General features: G+C 41.6%; 1 protein-coding gene across 2 annotated transcripts in view; it reads right to left on the reverse strand.

Moving 5' to 3' along the window:
* Positions 1-14,517, reverse strand: part of LOC118790084 (receptor-type tyrosine-protein phosphatase epsilon-like) — a 57,410-nt gene extending 42,893 nt beyond the window's left edge. For both annotated transcript variants that reach the window (XM_036546896.1, XM_036546895.1), the window contains exon 1: positions 14,349-14,517. The gene's annotated coding sequence lies outside the window, so the exon portion shown is untranslated. The remainder of the gene's footprint in view (positions 1-14,348) is intronic.
* Positions 14,518-16,774: the final 2,257 nt, after the last annotated feature.

Genomic DNA, 16,774 nt, shown 5'->3' on the forward strand with positions numbered 1-16,774 from the left:
TGGAAAGAGTCAAACGACAGTCTGGCATCTGTGTTTCAGACGGTTTGCTCCTGCATGTGAGGGGTACTGCACTGTGAACAAACTGGGACAAACGATTTCCAGACATCACAGGCATTTCCTTTGCCTCAGGCGCATTGATCGACTGCTGACAGCTGACGGAACGTGACACAAAATCATTAGGAGATGCAGAAGCTTCAAAAGGTCAGAGGCTGAAACCCATTTCTTTTCTACTGGCCGTTTATTCCCCAAAAAAATTATAGCCAGGATATGCTTCTTAATCACTTTTCTCTAACTTGTTGAAAATGACTGGCTTATATCATGAGGATATGTGCTATCACTTCAGAATTTGTTAGCTCACATGGGGCCGCAAATGCAGCTCAGTGATGGGGTGTTTTTATCTGACATTTTCCTCTGGGCACTGAGACCACATCAAATCCCATATCTTTAACTTGATCCACTGAACCGTGTTCCTACAAGACAAAGGCAACCTTTTATTATAAGAGGGTCACACTGCAAATCCCTTTGGCTGATTCTATAAACAGTACAATCTCACCCTCTCTACCCTCTCTCTTAGGATTTGAGGACTACAGAAAGAGCTATTTGCTTCCCATTTCCATAATGAGTTATTTCACTCACACTTCACAGGCGAGTCAAGCTAAATATATACAGCCCAGCGCATAACAGAGTGTATTTTCAAAACAAGTGTTTATGTGCTGGAGAAGCATGTGTGAAATGTGTTCCACATAGTACCCTTCCACAGTAATGCACCACAGTGGCACCATAAACAGTAATCTGTGTCATTCGGCTATGAAATGCATCACTGACCGGTAAGCATTTTGTGGATCTGTTTTATTTTGCATGCCTTTATTCACAGGCAGACCTCTATGTATTTGAAGCGTGTTTTTTTTTTTTTTTGATAGTTGTTGATATGGTGGACCTCCCGAGAAATGCACTGGCATAGATGGTGAAAGGTGTGATTTGTGGGCAGATGAGGCGGCAGTGTACTATAGTGGAAGAGAGCAGAGTTCATAACTGAAATGTTGCTGGTTTGAGTCCCACTGGGGCACTACTATTGTACTCTTGGGTAAGGGGCTTAACCCAGAATTGCCTCAGTAAATATATAGTGGTATAAATAATATAACATGTAAAACATGTATGGATAACATGTAAAAACTGTAACCTATGTATTTCACTCTAGATAAGAGTGTCTGCTTAAATGACAATAATGTAATGTTTGGCGGTTATGTTTGCCATGCTGACCACCAGCTGGCTCATATGGCCCCATTATTTTACCTTGTTGTAAGATGTTTGCAGTTTTATATGCATACCACGGAAAAGTGGAGTCAGCTGAAGGATGGTTCTCTCCCTGATCCCACAGTGTGACAGGGAGGGGTTCGGGGATAGTATATAGGTAGGTCCTTGGGTATAAGTACATCAAACATTGTCAGAAGTTCAGCAAAATAGAGAGGCAGTACTCCACTATAAGTAGGGAAAATGACAAAAGATGAAGTACTGTGTCATATTATGACCATTCCCTCTGCGTCTGATTTGTGAAGATGGAACCTGCACAGCGATCTCACTCTGGGGAATGCCTCAGAATCTGCTGTCCCTGAAAATACATGCTGTTTAAAAAAAGAATGCAGGCCTTGAATGGGGTTGTTTTGTAAATCACCAGCTGCAAATGAGCTACTCATGAATATCTGCTGATCCCTCAAAATGAAGGAGCTCATTTAAGCTGTTTTTTTTTTTCAACAGCAGATCAATTCAGATGGCCCTCAATATTGCTGGAGCTAACAGAAGCCATTTTCCCTAAAGACTGCTCACATGTGCCTCTGCCTGATAAGGAAGCTCTGTTGTTGTCTCCATGACTACAAGCTAAGAGGGCATTCCCAGCACAGTGAGATATTAACAGTGTAATCAGCATGTCTTCATGCAACACCTATAATCATCTTCTGACACTGCAACCAGATATGGAGTGCCCTACAAGTACTACATTGCACGGCTTTTGTGCTCGGTGTCATTTGCCACATGAAATATTGTAAAATGCTAAATCCAGCCAACTGAGGTTAGAGGATATATACTATATGTGTATGTGTGTGTGTGTGTGTGTGTGTTCTATTTCTTTCTTTTTATGTATTTATTTTACAATCCCAGCAACATTATTGTCAGCATGAGGGGATGATGGAAGAAATTCTAGCCCTCTTGAAAAGGTCTGGCCGTCCATCCTTCACTTCTGCCCTTAATAACAGATATTATTAAATGTGTCAAATCCATTTCACGGAAAAGCATCAGGTTTTCCTTTGTGCTGTTTTATCGCTTCTGTGCAACACACCCCTCAAGTGATAGCACTGGCCAAATGTCTTCCTAGCAGCCGCAATGAAACAGAACCACTACGGCTTCCCCCTTTTACAATGATACATTTAAATCACCACAATCTCTTACTCGCCGAGTGGAGAGTCATACATCAACCGCCCCTCCCCACCACCCCTACATGTGTTAAGCCCAGTGCACTCTGGGATATGAGGAATTGCAGGCGGACAGCAATTTATCCACTCTGGCTGGTTCTATTGAAGCACAGAGCGCCACCAATTCAGCATGCAGCTCGGCGCGATCATTGAAAATGCCATCCTGATCGATGCCTGTCCATTATGCATTTATCCATACAAATGACTGAAGGAGATCCTTCTGGCTTCATGAGCTAAACACGTCATTATTATTCCCCATTCATTTCAGATCACCACCAGTACCTGCATCCTTCAGACTTGACCGTTTGCTTCGCGATCAGCATCTGAACCCACACGTTGAATAGCATGTCACACAACAGTTGTGAAAATGGATTAGTGAGAACTCCCCCCCACCCCCGGGGTGTTCCTCAGGGCCCTGTCCTTGGCCCCATGTCATAAGTCACCCAGGTGAAAATGGAGGCTTTGTCAAGAGTTATCATCATGACACAGCCCAGCCCATCACTGTGTGGAAATCTGTGTCCCTGTGTGAAGGGTTTATCTCAGTCAGATGACCCTGAACAGCGCTCTTCCTCTGTATTCTTAATTGTTACTGCATGCCTTACGTCCGTCAGCTAAATAACTTCACTCACGAGATTTCAGCTGATCTGTGACTGCCGAGTAAACATTGTGCTGGTTATCCATTTGTACTATGAGATTAGATTGCTGGATACCCGACTTGCTACTTCCGTCAGGAATGTTGTAGCCAGCTAGCTAGCTAGCTAACGTTTGATTTGAGCGTCCAAAATGTACCCAGAAATGTACCCACAGTGAATGTATCTATGTGTGCCTTATAGCATGTTACATTACATTACGTTATTATTTATAACAAACCATACCATAAGTACGTGCAAAATGTCTTTAAGGATGCCTTATCATCGCTCATTTTAGGTTTTCCTGCACAGGAGAGTCCAGCTGTTGCCTTTTACCCATTAACCCACAGTTTAGTTCAGTTTCTTATCTATACTTTCCCTAACTCCCTGCCCTGTTTAATTTATTTTGGGATACTTAGAAGGGCGGAAACAAAACTTTCAAAGAAATCAGAATCTTGAAAAGGTCTGACATTGCGATGGCAGTAAAACACATACACATATATATATAGCAATCACATGGTGGATGGAAAACCCATTCAGGAGGATAGGACTCTTGTTCTCTGACTTGCTTAAATAAATCCTTTTAGGTCATGCATTCTTGCAGTCATTCAATGCTTGAGTCAGACAGCTTTACTCATGGGTATTCCCTGTTTGCATAATTTCTCGCTCTCCATACGTCAGGCAAATCACACTGTTTTGCAATATCGGAAAGTGTTGCTGTAGATGGTGGATGAGGCTCCTGTCCATTCCTATCAACAGTAATATCTAATGTGCGATGCAGTTCCTGCTCCCGCCCACTACCATCCATATCTACCACTGTTACTTTGCTCTCTCTCTCTCTTTCACTTTAATATATGTGTGTGCGTATGTATGTATGTATATATGTCAGAGAGAAAGGAAAACGGAAATGTTTTTAACACATCCGTTGACATGTTTTGCACCTCTTGATAAAGTATACTGATGCCGTTACGATGGCACAAAGGAAGGCCCCATCACACCATTCAGTAAAAGAATGAAATGTAGGTCCCAGGAGGTATGGAGCAAGATAAATTGCATCAATTCAAGCATGATGCACAAACAGAGAACTTTTCCACTAGTTTTAGAGAAGTACTCCTTTGAGTTTCATAACATAATGTCATTCTTTCAGAAACAATTTATCACTCTGTACTCAGTGAGTATTTTTTTCTTTAAAATGAAAGATGTTGCAGCTTTGGAGGTCAAATTGCCAATGATCTTGAGTGCCTGCTCATATAAAAGTCTGTTATGTCAAGTCCATCAGCCGTACTTACCATCACATCCAACATGTAAAAAGCCCAAGACTCCACATGTCCCATCAGACACCAGCGAGAGAGGATCTGAGAGATTATTGATGAGAGGTGATTAAAATTTCATTTCATGACGCTAGAATGAGCTTTGGTGTGTGCTACTGTTGAGTTTCATTTGCTTGGTTTGACACAATTCAGGCTGTCATACCATACAGAATATGGAGGTGAGCAGCATTTAGAGTTCCTGGTCCCAAACGTAAGGGGACACAAGAGGTCCCCTGTTTTGGGTGTTCATTGCCCACAGGGGAAAATGCATGGACCTCTCACCAAGCAGGAATCTCCATCCTCAATGATCATTTTTCACATTAAATGTAGACTCAGGCATGAAACTTAATGTCTCAGAGCTGAATCTAGTTGAAAGTATCCTTGACCTTAAGCAAATGAAAGTGGATCATTGCAACCAAATTTCCCCTTAAAATGATAAATCAGTCAAGGATCCCAAATAACTAGTTCAGCAACGTGTTCCCTCTGAGTGTCAACTGACATCAAACTGGGATCCCACAGTGGCAGAACAATTTGGCTTTGTTCCACCAAAGATGGACGTTCGGAAGCTTCCTCATCACACCACTTTCACGCACTGTGCAACTCACTGAGGCAATGACCCTCCACTGGGTATCCAGTTCCCTGCAGTGCACCATGGGACTTGTAGTGCAGGTGTATCAGAGGAATGCTATCATCTCGCTTCAATGCTCCATGACAAGCCCAGATGCTGTCATGGTGAGACAAACCTAATGTATGATCGACAATTCCAAAACAGTCTATAAAAACTGTTTATTCAAAAAATGTTTTTGATAAATCAAAAAAGAGAACTGCCATTGTTAAAGACAATCCGTACAGAAATGATTAACAGAAACTGATCACCTGAACGTGGAACACATTGCATTCTACTGTAGCGTTCTTTGTAACACAATATAAATATGAGACTCTTTGCCTATAATGCGGGGGGAAGCAAAACAATGGAACCAACAAAAAAAAACTTCCGCAAAGAAAAAAGTTTTACAGAAAACAAACAGTTTTATATTAATACTCCGGTTTTAATATTTACTAATAACGTATAGATTGACCAATGTGATTATGCTGGAGCAGGAGAAGGGGCATGGGGTAAAACTGTAGTGCTAAAGCGGATTAGCAATTTCAAACATCTTACAATTTCAGAGCTTCTGGGGGAGATGGATCACAGATGTTAAACAAGCCTGCACACGTTTTTTACTTAAAACCGTCAGAGGGATATAAAAGCCTCAGTACTGTGAAAATTCAGCCTGTCCTTAAAAATCTATTAAACCCATTTAAATGTGGTTTTAAATGGCCCCATGGGTGGTGATGTACAATGAGAAATGAAAAGCTAAGCCAAGCCCGAGGAGCTGGATGAAGCACAATGTTTGATGTGTGCTTAGTATAACTCTCTCATTCAGATTCATATTCAAACACTTTCTGCAGTTCGAATCAAATCAAAGCTCCAATTAGACATTTCAGAAAAAAAACACTAAACACTGTGTCAGATCAATTCCTGATAAATACTGTATTAGCCCAAATGTAGGAGGCAAGCTGTGATTAGAAGGCAGTCCTCATTTTCAAAGAAGAGAATTTAGAAAAAAATAGAAAACTATGCAAATATATTCATCTGGTACACAGCGCACCCACAGCCAATAGCTATGTTATCCACAACAAGTCCCACAATGAACTACAGGAGAACCAACACTGATACGAAAATTTTTATTTTTGCTTTGGCAAAGGAGGTAAATAGTGTCAGCCAAATAGTTTCATACTGGATTATAGCCGCACTGCACTGGACTTTGAATATGAGTTCTACCTCACTCCTGACACCTGTAGTCATTATGGATGTTCGTCAAGGATGACGGGTAACTTCCTGCTCCTCAATCTGTGAACAGTAATTCTGTTTCAACACTCTCCTCACATGCATGTCATTCATAACAAACCCATGCCCCAAAATGGGCCCAACCCCAAACCAACCACAACCAAAATCACCACCAGACCCAGCCAAAGGACATGCCCCATCCTACACCAAAAGAAGCCCCACCCAACACTAAAAAGGGCCCAGTCAGGCACAGGCTGTTGACTGATGCAGGGTGGGGGGGGGGAGTTGCGTATTGAAGAACTGACTCTTTGTGCATGGAGGATGAGAGGCTCATTAAAGTGAAGTAATACTTCCCCTTTCCCTCTCCACCCTCGTTCAGACACACTCAATCAACCATAGGTCTTTCTAATGAATTTTAAATGCACTGTTTCAGGTTAGTACACGGCGTGAGAAGGAATCATGAAGACCGCCGAACAGTCTAACCGTGCTTCCTTGCTCTGCATGGACAATCAAAGGCTAGACTGGTGTGTTTGCGTGTGTGTGTCTGTGTGTGTGTGTGTGTGTGTGTGTGTGTCTGTGTGTCTGTGTGTGCATGCGTGCACAGGCAGTAGTTTTTTAATATGACGACATGTCATAAAAATAGGCTGCCTGTAATACTCACAGGACAAATCACTCCATATGCAATGTAGTTACTAATAACAATTAATAAAAATTATTTAGCAACTCATGAAATGAAAGAAAAAAATGTAAAAATTAAAAAAAAAATTAAGCACATTAAAAAAAAAAATCAGGAGAGCAGATGCTTTGGAAATTGTCTGTGAGGTTGTTTCTCACTGTTAAAAATATCCTAACAGTGTATATTTGTCTACTTCTCAAGAGCCAGATGTTCAGAGAAAGAGAAATGAAGTAAGATGCCTTGTTTTGGTTCACCAGGGCTTGAAAGCAAACTCCCCATGTTCCATCACACCCCCCCCCAGACCACACCAGCAACACTGGCGTATTCATCCACAAACAGCTGCTTATTATGATGAAAAGGAAAGTATGCTGAATATTTTTTTTTGTCCTTTTTCTTTTGTTTTGGCACCCTTTCTTCCTCCCACTGCTTAAGCACTGCAGAGGCTGTTTAAGATCCCACTGTAACCAGCTGGGTGTCTTCCTCATCATGGCAGCAGACACATACCAATATAGAGTGACCTCACGTCCTGTTTTCTTCGGCTGTTTGTGCTACTCATGCACAGCGGTCAGACTCTTTATTGCCAGTTCTCTCAGGTGATGTGAGGCCCAAACCAGAGTGAGCTGGAAGCATTCAGCTGCTTGTGATCTCCCAAGGAAGTGGATTTGCTGCTGGATTGCGCAGCAGTCACAGCCCTTACGGTTGCAGATACTTTTGCAACCCTTAAATAATTCCCCTAAACAACGATTAAGCTGCTCGACGGTTCCGCTGCCCCTAACTTTTGAATTTAATTTCCCCAGTATGTATGCTGTACTGTTACGATTTGGGAAAGAAAACGGGAAATCCAGAGCCGGAAAAAAAGGGTAACCTAATAGTGATTTTGCAAACCTGTTAGGATTTATGGTATTCAACAGTGGCATTTTTGTTTTTCAGAAACACTGTGACTCAGTACAATGACATTACAATTAAGCTGCAATCAGTCCCTGTTGAACAACACTTCCTGGCATTTAGCATGGGCTGTGTGGCTGCACAGAATTGCAGTCTCATTTCCATGTCACAAGGTGCGGTGAATGACCAAAGCATGGCTGTTTCCTCGTTGTTTTTTTTTTTTTTTTCTCAGCTGAATCTGCCTTAGGTGAACTGACTGCAGCAATCAAAGTAAAACAGGATTGACATAATTCAGAGTGGTGTACTTGCACACTGGGGAACAGCTGTGTGATATGGAAGCTGTCACACATCTCCGGGATGCCAAGCAAATACACAGATCACTTTACACCAACGTGAAAGCAAACAATTTGTCTCACATCCTTGTTTTTGCACCTAGATGCTACATCAAAATGTAATCAACAAGCAAAGGAAGACTCTACGCTCTAATGGTCTAAAGCCATCTCTCAATGGGTGGATTCGAAGGCCCAACAGATTCATGTCCTTTTAGCTCTGTAGCCAATATATCAATTTTTCTATGAGGAGCAGGAAAAAAGCTTATATCGTAGGTTTTAGGGTGTATCATCCTACTTATAAGTATACACGTCTGCATCCCCTTGCTTGTGATTTATTGTCACAATAAGAACAACTGCAAATGCAGAAGTCGAGACTTTCCAACAAAAAATGTTTTTTTTTTTTCCAGATGTTATCTTTTTGGTTATGTTTGGTCCACTACAAATACAAACATGTTAGTGATTCAAGTTATACGCCACAATCACAATGACATGGACCATTAGGCGTGTGGACAGTTAAGAGGTTGATATTGGCTCTGTTGATCGTGATATGCTCTGTGATCCTCTACTGTCACTTTTTAAAATGTTACTGCAGTACTGTTTTACAGTTCTGTTGGCAATCCAACAGAGAAAACCCGGCATATGTAGGATAATTACCTTGCCAACAGAGAAGCTAAAAATGAAAGGCGAATAAAAACAGCTTCTAAAAATATGACTCTGTCATCATTTTGTTTTCAGTTTCAACCCATTTTCTGTTTACAATGTTCACATATCAGTTTAAATCCAACGAAATCAAAACTTATTGCTCATATCTTCCCTGTTCCCTGGCTGTGGGAGGTGAACAGCAGGGTTTCAGGGGATAAATGTTTTTTTTTTTTTTTTTTCTGAATGAATGTTTTCTACAGCTAGTTAATGTCAACATATATCCTGGTACTTAACACAGACCCACATCCATCTGCAGATTTGTTCTCTGTGACAGATGCTAAACACGACGATCGATCTACGACATACGCGTTCCTCATAAATGTCGGCAGGTCCTGCTTTCACCATCAGCCACTTCTAGACTCACCAGTTTGAATCCGACAGACAGACTCTGATACAGCCGCTCACACTGCTTCTGATAAAGCAGGTTCTGTGTGTGCAGCGTCTCCAGTCTTTTTAGGAATGTCTGCTTCACTACTGACTTCACCTGATATCCACCCACTGGTTTCAAGAGTGAGGAATTATACGCACAGGCATATTCAATGCCTTAAATGAATAATATTGTGAAGTGCTTTGCTCTTTATGTTTATCCGCTGGTACCAATAAAGGATGTTGATGTCACAGTTGCATAATGTACTGTACAATGTAGTCTCTCTATATACAAAATTGCCACAGCCTCGGGATGCCGAAACAGTTTCCCCATTGGACCCAGCCCAACCACAAACACAGAACAGGTCCTTCATCTGACCACTATAGTATTGTGTATAATTACTTTGAGCAAGTGTGATTTCCTCAATTTTATACCATAGCTTGGTTCATTTCAGTGACAGCCCAACATAAAACTGTGAAACTCAAGAGGAGAAGCACTTCAGACCAAACACTTGCATAATCACATTTTTATGCTGAAGATTCAGTATGATTTGAAAGCAAACCTAACTTCTGGATACCATGTAAAAGCATACATTATTCATCCTGTACCCCCCCCCTACATCGCCAGCATTTGTAATGGTACGACCACATTTTTAATGCACTTTACACATGAGCTGGAAGACACCACCTCAGAAGACAGAGGTGTCTCACCCTTCAGTGAGTGAAAGACTGTGCAGCATATGTGATGGTAACTGACACAGACAGTTTAAGTTGTTGATTCTGTTGGGTCTGCTTGCTAATTTATAAAGCCATTACTGTTCATTTGTTGACTCTGTGTTCATTTGCCAGGCACTGGGTGAATAGGGGGGTCTGGAATTCTTCAAGTAAGTCACACAAGGCAGTTACCCAGTTATCCTGATAATGTCCTATGGTGGTTTGTTGATTGCTTACTGTCTCTGCAGGGAGGTAATCAGTAATCATTCCTACTCCATATGCTAGTCTTTTTTTTTTCTTTCTCAGCATGACTGGATCATGAAAATGAATAAAACAGAAGCTGAGCAATTTTAGCTGATGCAGCACATGCACACACATTACTAAGGCAGTTACAGACTGCCTTATGAATATTATATTTGCTGCCCATCAGAGCAAAACCATGCCCTTGCGCATACATTGAACTCTTTCCAATGCTGGACATCCAGCATCCAATCTTCATGGAACTTTAAATGATTAAGATGGTAACCTCTCTACCAAATATCAGCAACCAAATATCCACATGAGACCTCGAGAACATCCGCCACCATGTAAAAACACAGACTTCACCATCCTGTATTCCAGCATTTCAAACGAGAGGTTCAAACCAGTAACTGATCCTTCAGAATTTTCTTACAACCAAAGCACTTATTTGCAATACCAATTCTGTTTAAATTTCACTCACAACCCTCACCTCCCCTTTTACAAAACCTTTACTTCTACTTTACACACAAACCTTACTCCCCCTCTTCCTCACAACCTTTACTTTAGCCTTCACTTACAACCTTTATTTCATTTTTTTACACAACCATTACTTCTACTTTGCACAGACCCCTTACTTCTCCTTTGCCCATCCCTCATCAGCTTTATTTTAGCTTTTAATCCCAATCCTTACTTCCCTTTTGGTCAATCCTTACTCTAGCTTTTACACTCAAGCGTTACTTTTCCTTTACTCACAACCCTTACTACCACCCTTACTCACAACCCCTAGTTTAGCTTTTACTCACACCTCATTCTTTTCCTTTACTCACAACCCTTAGTTCTCCTTCCTATCAGAGCACTGAGCCGTAAGCATAATAATTAAGAGCTCCAGAACTGAGTAAGACATCCTGACCTTGCAGTGTTTCTCTGCTGATTATTCATCAAGGCAGTAAAACTGGCACTCACGGTGCCTAACAGAGTACATGTGAGCGGTGAATCTTTTATACAGAGCGACACAACTCCACTAATGAAGAGGCAGACAAATTCTCAATTCAGTGGCCGTTGGGGATTTTGCTAAGGGGTTCGGGAATATTAACTAGATGACTGGAATTTGTAAATTGCCTTTTTGTTGTCTTTCACTCTCTCACTCGATTTCACAAGCAATTCATGAGCATTTTTTTGAAGCATGCTCAATATTTCAATTTGTCACTCAGTTTCAATCGACGTCATGCTGCACGCACAAAATACATATCTAGTCCATAAAGAAGCAATTCCTCCATAGCCAAGTGGCCTCTATTCACAAAGCACCTTGTTTTCATCACCACAATCAAACATTGCCAGCTTTGCCTTTCTGTTGGAAATAGATAAAAGCAGTATTACATTAAACGCAACCACACAATGAAAAACAAAAATGAATTAAAATTATGGATTTATAGCAGTATGCAAATATATTTGTTTCATGAAACAGCTTTTAAGTAAAATAAGGAATAAGACTCAAATTTATAAACTTTTATCTAACAAAAAAAAAATGTACAAGCTTTGAAATATTGTCATGAATCTTTGTTTCATTGCTCAGCCACCATCTGATTATCTGGTATTTCAGTCTGTGTAACTCGGCAAGTTATTATATACCTCTGGTGTCTGTAAATTGGGACACAGTAAAATGTAATCAGGTCCTTAATCTCTGTTTGTGCACCACCCAGATCTTAATCCCGGTGGCTAACACATTTTCTGGCTTGAAAATAAGGTCACAGTCTATCTTCATATGCTAAATCATTTATAATTCACACACAACTGGACAAAGCATCTCTAATGCCAGCTTAAGTTATTAACTTATTTTACTGGTGCTTTCAATCAAACAGGGAGAAAACCACCTTGAAGCGATCCATAATGACATGGCATGAATGAAAGACATTGGTCATTCATGCAGCTGATTTTTAAATTCTGACTATCAACAACCTGACCTCAGAAGTAGCTTTTCACTGTCTTCATTACAGTGAAGTCTATTGTGCTCTGTATACTGTTCTCGTGCAAATAATTGACCAGCACAAGTACAATACTGTAATAAATCATCTCAAAAATACATAAAAGCAATGGCTTGGCCCTTCCCTATGACACAGTATGTGAGAGATGCAGAAATGGGAAAGCAACCAGGCTCTTTCTTAAAGAAGGTCTAGCACTGACCAGGGTAGATGCTGCTGCTCCCGCTGTTGCTGTAGGCAAGCTGTTCTGCATATTACCTCCCTCTCCTCCACACCCGATTTAAAGCAAAATGCTTTAAATGTAGCGTTTGTGCCTCAGTCTCCACTCTGTGCTTGGAAGGCACTTGCTTGGACAGAGGGGCTTACCTGTTAGCGCAGACCTCGTGCCAAATGCAGCAGGCACGGCACGGACCGGTTTCCAGACAGCCGTACACAGCTCAGAATGTAATGTGGTTCAGAATGAAGCCCTTTTCACACAAAAGTGGGTTAAAACCGATCTGAAGCTAATCCTGTGTGACTCTTTTGGTCTGGTTTCTTGTTGTTAAATTGAATTCGACCAGCAGAGAGCATTACACAAATGCGATTGGGTTGTAAACAAGGGCACTCCGGTGCCGCTGTTGCTCGCCGCCAGCGCTTTGCAAAAAGAGCCCCGCCGTCGGATGTGTTGTCAAACGTTTTCAAATACACCTCACAGGGGGAAAATCATATGTTCCTGTGGGGGCATATAACATGAACTTGTTTTCCTTGCAAAACGGATCCCGAAAAAATTGCGTTCAAGTCCCATATTTCTCCTTGAAAACTGCAGGGGGAATGGGCATGCATGTCATGATATGCCCATATAAGTGTGCAAATGTGAGAAATGTACCTACAAATCAAACTACAGTATCTAAACAAAATGGGCTACATTATTATTGCGTTATTCTATCACGGAGTGATTGGGTAGGGCGTTTCTACACCTAAAGACCTACAAATAAAAGCATATGACAATATATTAACCTTCCCACGATGGATACAAATCAGCTAAAGCAGTAAATACATTTGTAAGTATTTAACGTATCCCAAGTAATCCCCGAGACATGCTGCGGTTGCAGTCACGCAAGTAAGCGAGTTCGGAAAACTGCTGCTGAGTGTGCCAAATGCTGTCTTGATCTGTTTGTCCCTAATGATTATGTTTGACACTAAACGCTGCACTGAACCAGTTCTGAAAATTATAGCCTTGGGCTACATTTCTGAATTTCCGTACGAAAAGAAGCCTTTAACTTTTCAGTCTAAAGCCTTCTCCGAGGATCCAAATGTTAGAGACAACGGGGAACACGCTACTGCATTCGTCATATTTGAGTCAGACATAACGCTCTCACCACAACCAAAACAGTCTGGGTTTTCATTGCTGATTAGGATCACGTTTTTTCCCCCTGCAATATTGATCACATAAATCTAATCTAATGCTAAATTGCGACGGGCTTGAACGCTATTACAGTGTTTCGCATTATTACTATTAGGATCACCGTTAATGAAGGCGGTACCAGTGAAACCAGTCCAGATAACTGCACGCGTTTCATGCAAATGACCCTATAGCGTACAGCTCGGTACGCTACTTTCCTAATTCTAAGACGTTGTCTGTCTGTGCACTGGTCGACAACAGTCGCAGTGTAAAATAACATAGCCTAATAGCGCATAACATTCAATTTCTGACTCATTGAAACGGTTCGGAATAGCTGGTAAGGGGCAGGAGAGTAAGGAACCGAAAATAGGAATGGGGAGAGGTGTCTGTCGACTCAAACGACGCGGGAGCCTGTTCCACTAACCCACATTCGCTGAGAGTAAGGGGTATTCTCCAGCTGTAAGATTCCGGAGGGTAACACACCGCGGGTATGTTCGGATTTGAATATGTGGTTTCTGCCAGCACACATGAGATACTGCGCTGGACTAAAGACCAAGGCACTGTTATTTCTGCGAAAATGTCCAAATGCATAGGCTACCCGTCGTTGCATCAGTGTTGAGGCATTCACACTCGTATAGTGAGTAGTCAACTGCCCGACAAGCTGCCAAACAAGAATAAACGACGGGACGCGATGCTGATGGAATAGAACATAGAACATTTCGCTACCACAATACAAAATCGATACACATACATCGAACTGAATATGAACTGTGTTTTGATATTAGAAAAACACGCAATGATAACAATAAACATTTCAAGATAAGTGTCAGAATCTTACCGTGGCTGTAGGCAGCAACTTCCCACCGCGTGTAGCAGTAACAATCACGAATACATTCCATACAAAAACAAACGAAGAGAACTCGATTTATATTTCTGACTGGGTTTTATCGGTATTTTTTCTTTAACTGCCGAATCTGTACTGTTGTCAGAATAACCTTACTCCGGCTCTTCCCCTTCCCCTCCTGAAGAGAGAGCCGCCTGGCGCTGCTTTTTAAAATTGCACCAGCGAAGTGCAGGCAACCCCAAGGCGAATGAAATAAGACTATTATAACCCGGCTGGCACCCTCAGGACGCGCGGAATATGACGGCATTGCCAGCCGATCAGCATCAGGTTCAATCCTTTATAATGTATGATTTCGTTTCTTAGTATATTTAATCCCTGATGAAACACGGGTTGATAAACGTACTTTAAAAAAATTCTGGAGCTGGACAAAACAACATAGGAACACCTCATATTGTTTTGATTTGTTTAATTATACCCCGCCGCACACACACATTTTCACGACTAATATTTCGTGAGAGAAGTCTTTATATTTTTTTCCCGCTTAAATTTAGGGGGAGTTAATATATATAGCATTAACACAAACGCCTATTTTTTATTACACTGAATGGACAGTAAACATCTTTAGCACGTATTTATTTCATTTTTTTATATTTGCCTGTGGTTTTCTTTTCTTTTTTTTTTTTACATTTAGCAAAACATCGCTAATTTCGTAGAGACCTTTTTCAACCCCCATATCCAGCCGGAAATACCCCCACCCCTTCATATATTTTATTCAGAAGGGCGTATATCGTGATCAAAGCCTGAAATAGTGCCATCTGCTGGTGAAAAGACGGCACTGATGTTTGTAACTGTTAATAAATGTCCAATTCGGATATTGAAAAACCCTCTCCGGAGCAGGGTAATTATTTCCCTTTTTTCTTAAAAAAAAAATCAGTCTCTCCTTTTAAAAGCTGACATGCCCGCATTACATCCAGACGGAATCGCTGGTTCTTCACAGCTGTACTTCCAAAATGACATTTTAGATTTCCTAAATTTCTGCAGCTGAATGTGTATTGCTGCAGCAGAGACCTACCTGTGAATCAAAAAGTTATTGACAAAGAGTCTTTAACCGATTTTCCTTTCAAACTATTTTTGTATTTTGTGGTAATGTGTTGAAATGCCCGTGGAAGGAGGCTCAATTTGACCTGTGCAAATACGTATATAGTATCAGTGCTGAGCACTGAAACACAAGATTTGCACCAGCACATTTTCCATGATTGATAATGTGATGACCGTGCTGGAGTCTCTCCCCGTAGCTGCTCCGCCTACGCGACAGCTGAGATCCATCCTGCAATTTGGTACTGATTTCTATCACCTGCGCAGCGCCTTCTTAAGGGACGGTTACCTGGCGAAGGATCCCTTTTCTCTCCTGGTTTTAATACTGCAGCTGATCTACGTGCGGCGTTTGTTTGCTTGTTTTTAGTTAGTTTTGTTTCCCCTGTTACCTCTTTTCCTATTCCAAGCTGGCGGGCGGCGTTTTTTCTCGGTTTGGTTTGGTTTAGTTTATGTTGTAGTCTTTGTCTAGATGGGAAAGACCCTGGGTTCGACGCCCTATTGCAGGGTGGCTCAGACTCTCCCCTTCTCGTTTTGTTAATTTGCCGACGCGCTAGCGTGTATCTATTCCCGTATACTTGCTTAACGCAACATTTTCCGGTAACTCTGGTTTGGTGGCATGTTTTTGCATGAGTTACGGGTTTGGGTTTTGTCCAGTGGCGACTCCCCGCGGACGCCAGGGGAGGTCAGTCATCCTCAGAATTAATTTACTTGAGACGTGAAAATCTCTAACGATAACACGTGACACTTTTAATGAACTTTTCACGTGATTATGTTCCAGTTTTGATTATGTAGCCTACCTTATATTTTACGGCGATTATGTGTGTCACTGAGTGCTGTCCACTTTAGCATTTTTATAAATCTCATTGCCTTTAGTTCCCCTGCAGTATGGGGATTTATTTTGGTGCTCTGTTATCCGGTCCCAAGCTGCCCCCATTTCCCTGCAGTTCATGTTTTGCCGTTTTCAACATTACTCCTATTCGCCCTCTAAACATTTGTTTCCACAGTGAGGGTTAACCATCCTGTCCTGCCAAAACTGGGCTCCAAATGACAGGTGTAGCGCTCAGGTGTGGTTAGAATTGGCTATTTTGTTGTCGTGAAACATAAGACGCTACGCTAGGGCAGATCACCAGTGATGTTACCTGGGGTCTTCTGGTGTTTCGGGTCTTTTGAACACTAGAGACCCTTGCCCAGGTGGCCCAGCTAACGTTGATCAGACCCCAGCTTCTGCCCTAGCAGCAATTGTCCATGAGTCTGCCCTGTTGATCCATAGCCACCTCGAGGTTCTCTGCTGCCTCCGTGCTGTTCCTGATGGCTCTTTTTTTCTC

The sequence above is a fragment of the Megalops cyprinoides genome, chromosome 15, assembly GCF_013368585.1.
Source record: "Megalops cyprinoides isolate fMegCyp1 chromosome 15, fMegCyp1.pri, whole genome shotgun sequence".
Taxonomy (NCBI): Eukaryota; Metazoa; Chordata; class Actinopteri; order Elopiformes; family Megalopidae; genus Megalops; species Megalops cyprinoides.